This window comes from Mustela nigripes, chromosome 7 (genome assembly GCF_022355385.1).
Source record: "Mustela nigripes isolate SB6536 chromosome 7, MUSNIG.SB6536, whole genome shotgun sequence".
Classification (NCBI taxonomy): domain Eukaryota; kingdom Metazoa; phylum Chordata; class Mammalia; order Carnivora; family Mustelidae; genus Mustela; species Mustela nigripes.
In genome coordinates, this window is record NC_081563.1 from 34411615 (window position 1) to 34417275 (window position 5661).

The window sequence follows — 5661 nt, forward strand, 5'->3', positions numbered from 1 at the left end:
TGAACATATTCTTGTAGTGGTTTTTTGTGTTCTGGCCTGTGAGTTAGTCTCTCTAACTAGCCTGGGGACATCAGAAAAGTGAGGTCAAATTCTGGTGACTTCGATCATGTTACTGATTTGTTGGTTGGCTTTGTTGTTTATTATACTTTGCTTCTTTTAAAAACTCTGATGTAGCTGCAATTAAATGTACAAAAAAGTGAGGCGATTAAAGGAAAGATAAAAAGGAAGACAAGAAACCACACAGAGGAAAGAGAAGAGCAGGAACCGGAGATAAAAATAATTTTGTAAATGGATATTAAATTTAAGTCTGGGCTCCCTGACAGTCAAAGCAAAAAGGGAAACAAAATTGGTTACATCACTCTTATAGTCTGATAAAAAGGAAGCAATATCCGCTCACGAGGAAATGTAATGTCTTTCCTCATGCTAAAAGCTAAGTGAAATTTATCAGACTCTGAGAAACATAATGAATAATGTCTTCACTTGAATTTTCAGAAAATACAAAAAATGTGGGGTTTTTTCCCCTTATCTCTTATGTTTCCTTTGTAAGAAATTTGGGACTATACTAATGAACCTTGGCTAGTGAAGGTGTTTTTATAAGGAGCTAAGCTACTATAGTCTAAATGTACTCATTTCCAGTGGTCTGATTAATAAAGGGGCACTGAGAAGTTTTCAACTGCCCAGAGCTTTTATAAAGCCTTTATGTGTGGCTCCCCTATGTAGCTTCTGACAGCCTTAAGGAAAAGGTGGGGATGCTGTAGAAATTAGGCTTCTGTCGGTGATAGAGGAAAGATGGCTGGGAACAGCTACTTTTTACTTCCCACGTGACCTTCCTCCAGGCGAGCTAGAATCAGACTGTGGGAATTACCCACCCTGCCTAGAAGGTACTTCCCAGCCACAACCCCAGGAAAAGGATAAAGGAAAACAGTGTGTCACAAGGGCCCACCCCCGGGTAGGATCCTGGGAATGGCTTGAGACCTTGCCTGACCACGTGTATCATCCTTTAATGAGTGCTTCATTTGGGGATTAGTTTACCGCTCTTTAAAGCCAAGGAACAAATAATTTAGATGACTCAAAAACGAGTTTCCTTTTTTTGGTTTTATTTGGTGTTGGTTTTTTTTTTTTCTTCTTCTTTTTTACTGACTCCCTCAATGGGTGGAAGATTAAAACAAACAAAAAATAAACCATAGATTAAACTCCACCCCACGATCCCCCTAGCTGCACAACATCAGGGAGAGGAAACTGTGGCCTGGGGCTTTGAAGGCTTGCTGATTAACACACATGTCCCCCCCTCCCTACCACCGGCCCCATCTCAGACGCACCAGTCCTTGTGCTTGGTGGCTAACGGTGACAAAACCAAGATGAATCACCATATGTCAAGATCGGTAGATTATTGAAAGACGAGGTAGCAGGTCTGGGATGAGAGATCAAAGCCAATCAAAGCCAAAGGTAAAACTCTCTGACCTAGGTTTTGGTCTTTTGTTTTTAGATAGTGGCAGCTTCGATTTGCTTCCCACTGGCCCAAAAAGGTTGGCTGGAGCAGGCAGAGCTAATCCAGGTGCAGGTGCAGGGGCTGCTTGAGCCATCAGGAAGCTTCCCAGCTGCTCTGTCCCCTCTACCCACTGTAGGGAGAGAGGTAGTCAGGGAGAAGTCGTTCCCTGCTTCCTTGAGAGGAGGTCAACTCTTTGTGCTGGCCTTGCTTCCTAAAGGGCTTGTTCTCAGGCCAGTGGATACTATCCTGCCCTTAGTGCTAGAAGGTGTGTGCTGGACTCATTTCCAACTCTCTGGTTGGCCAGCAGTGTTGATCCAGGTACCCCCTCCATTTGGGATTAGAGGAAGAGGGGTTAACTGGGGTCATTTTTGGCTCCCCAGCATCTGAACTCCTCTCCAAAGCTTAGGACACTTACCTCCTCATGAATCTTAGTACCCTAAGAAAGAGCCCCAAAGGCCAGATGCTTTCTTCTCTAGTATCCTTTGGACATGGACACACAGTGGGACTTGGCCAACCAGGTGCTCCTGCTTCAGATGGAATCAGAAGTGAACCTGCACCGGGACGTCCAGGTGGCTCAGTCAGTTAACTATCTGCCTTCAGCTCAGGTCATGATCCCAGGATCCAAATATCCAGCCCTGTGGCAGGCTCCCTGCCACCTCCCCACCAACCTCCACTCATGGACAACCTCTCCCTCTCTCAAATAAATAAATAAAAATCTTAAAAAGAAGAAGTAGTAGTTGTTGTTGTTACTGGTACCAACAAACAGGGATAGGGAAGAATCCCTTCTGGGGGATGCTGCAGGGTAACAGAAGTGTCCAGGCTCCCAGGGCAGTGGTGCCCACGGTGGTGTCCGGTGTCCAGGGCTGAGGGTGGTGGCAGCACTGGGCGGCAGCTGCCTTGGTATCCTCATGGTATCCTGTAACTGTGCCTATGGCCTGAGGTGTGATCCTGAGTTCCTGGGCCCTGTGTCTTCTGAGGCTGTTTCTCCAGCCTTCTCCGTGATTCCGTGAGCTACTCGATAGCCTTTCAACAAATTCCGTTTCCACTTAGATCAGTCAGAGTTGGTTTCTGTTGCTTGCAACTGAGAACCCTAAGTCCGTCCAACTACAACTGGTTTCAGTCAATCGTTTGCAGATGCTTTTTTTTTTTTTTTTTTCCTTCACTGCCTGCATTCTTCATGTCTTTGCCCTCCTGGCAATTCCACAAGTAATCCAGAAAAGGAGGAATAAGCATGCAGAGAATTTGACCGCAGCTGGGAAGTGAGCCAAGAGAACTCTGAAGAACGTGAATATTAGATCTCTCATTTTGTCAGGTGGGGTGGATGCGGGATTAAGGAGACAGAAGGCTGTGGGCTGTCCATCATATTTTATTTTTCAACCCAATTCGGTTTTACAGTGATTAACCATGGCACTTAAAAATCCCATGAGGGTATGGACAAAGCCTGTCTTGTTTTCCCTAGTACCCAGTTCATACTGGATACTTAGTACATAGTGGCAAAGGGGTGATGATGGAAGTCTCAGGAAGAGAATTCAGGGAAGGGAAGCTTAATATATCCTTGTTGCCTCTTTAAAAAAAGAATTGTCTCAGCTCTGTGGGAGCTGAAGATTAAGGCCTGTGTGTCGAGCCAACACTGCAGATATGTGATTGTGTTGACTGAAGAGCAGGAGCCTGGAGCTTCAGCCATCAGACTGTCAAAGACAGAGACAACACACTCCCAGGAAGGCTGAGCCTGACTTGGGTCTGGACCAGATAGAATGCCTGTCTGTTTCTTCTTTGGAAGGGAGCCCCAAGAGTGTGCCTGCAAAGCTGAACTAAGATGGTTCTCCGAAAAGCATTTTGAATCAATTTCAAATGTGTTGACAGTACATGATTGAAACCCCAGAACTGGGTTGGGGGTGGGTAGAGTTAGTTTGAATCTAGAAAACCAAGGTCAGGTTTCTGTGTGAGCTACCTTAACTGTGTAAGACCCTCGGTCTGTCTGTTGTAGTAAGCTGGTTTTAAGTGACCTTGGCATTTGGATTTGGGTCCACGGGACGCATTTGCTACAAATTAACTGACGTTGATTCTAATTCTTGTCTGTGGCATTAACCAATGAAACCTTACCTCAGGTAAGTCTCTTCACTAACTTAGTCTAAGCTTTCATTTCCCAATTTCAAAGTCCCTGGTTTTAAAATAGAGGGTTTGGACCATCTCATTCACCCATTTCCTATCTAAAATATGACCTTTCTCTTATTTTCCCTAAGGACAAGAGTCATGTGTTCTTCTTCAATTTGCCCTTCCGTTCAAGCACAGATCTGGACACGGCAGGCACAGACAGCCTGCAGTATGGCTGTGTTCCAGAAAGGCCTAGGCCAAGACTGCTCTAAGAACTTTCTCAAGCCAGGACCTAGGGCCAGCGGTGATAAAGTTAGAAGAGGAAAAGCACTGGCATCCTTTGATCTATAACTGGTTACAGAACCTTCTAAACCGCTCGTAGCGCTCAGGTTGGCTCTGAAGCTGGACACCCACCCCACGTGGAGCCCAGGCTCATCTTTGCGTTCACACTGAACAGTAGAAGACTGCAAAAGTCAATGCTTCCAATACAGCCTGGGACTGGTGGAGGACAGAACTGTGAAATATCATACACATGTGTATATCTGTTAAAGCTGGGTTCTAGAACTTGGTTTCAACATGCGGAATCCGGGGTGACTGACTCTGTCTGCCCGGCGAGGGTGCTGCAGTGTTTTCCATCCTGGTCTTAGAATGGTTAAGTCAGCAGGGACAGCAGACAGGATGGTCATCTTACTTCTTCTGTTCCCTTCCAGGGAACAGGCAAGCGAACTGCTGGGGGGAAACAGAGAAGGGGGCAGGAAAACAAGTAGGTCCCAGCATGGGGGTAGCAAGGAGGAGAGAGAACAGCAACAGACATGAGAGCTCAGCTGCCAGCAAAGATCTGAGGCGCTACATTGCTCCGAGGAGGGGAGGCAAGCCTTTCCGAATCCAGGCGCCCCAACATGATTGTGAAAGCCGCACCCATGGGCCCACAGACAGCCAACACTGCTGTAGAACCAGTGAGACACCTTGGGAAGCTGCTCAGGTTTCTGGAGACATCTCTGTAAAAGGTGTGCCCTTTGTCCCCGGTGGATGCTTGGAACCCCAGTGGGAGGCGATCCCGGATCTGCCACCAAAGCTGAAAATTCCTTTTTTTTTTTTTAAAGGCAAAGTTAATTTCAGAAATTTTGTTCTCAATTTTGTTCTAGGGCTCCGAGCCAATTCCTTCTTTCCCAGTGGCGGCCAGCCGGCAGGGCAGACTGAGCAGGCGCAAAGAGCTTTGATGTCAACAGAGGTAGGCAGGGCAGGCCCCAGTGGAAAACTGTGAAGTCAGCAGAGTTATCTCCGGCACTCCGCCCTTCCCCCTTGCTTCCCCTTTCTCCACCCATTTCCCCCCTCAGCTTCCAGCTTCTCATTTCCCAGGGGACCCTGGAACATATGAAAACCCACCCCTCCAAAGATAGGAGGGGGCCAGCTCATGGCTCCAGCTATCAAAGTCTGCCCCCCCCCGCCCCCCGCCGCGTCTAAAACAAACAAAGGCGCGCATTCCATACATTTCCTAAGGAAGGAGAGTGAATACAGAAACCTTGTCCTTTGTGCTCTCCTGGTGAAACCCCAAGAGCCTGGGGCCTCCAGTTTGAAGCTGTCTTCGTGCCTCCTGGGACTTTAAAAGGAATCAGAAGTGCCTCAAACCAATACATCTGCTTGGTTTATGGCTCAAATGTAAACCACAAATTATAAAATGATAAATCGCTGTTCGAATCTCTTCCAGGAAAGACTATGTTGTCAAGATTAAGTTACAGCCTCATGGCCGTATGAGTGAGTCTCGCTGCTGACTAACTCTCTCACTCATTTTCCTGCTGGAAATGTTTTTTTTTCTTCTTGAACTTTCACTGTTTCTGAACACTTTAAACAAAGAAAATGACCAAAGGCAGGAAAAACATCGGGGACTTCTCAACCCATGGAGCCTTTTACAGGCTTTATTATGTAACGGCTGCTTTCGTTTTGTGAGCACCAAAGGAAGTTGAGGAAATCTCTTTCTTGAGCGCTTAACTGCCAGAGAACGGTGAGACATGGCTTCACGTGGGCAGTGACCCTCACTTCAGACTCTCGTCGGAATGTGGAGTGTGCGGTAAATCAAA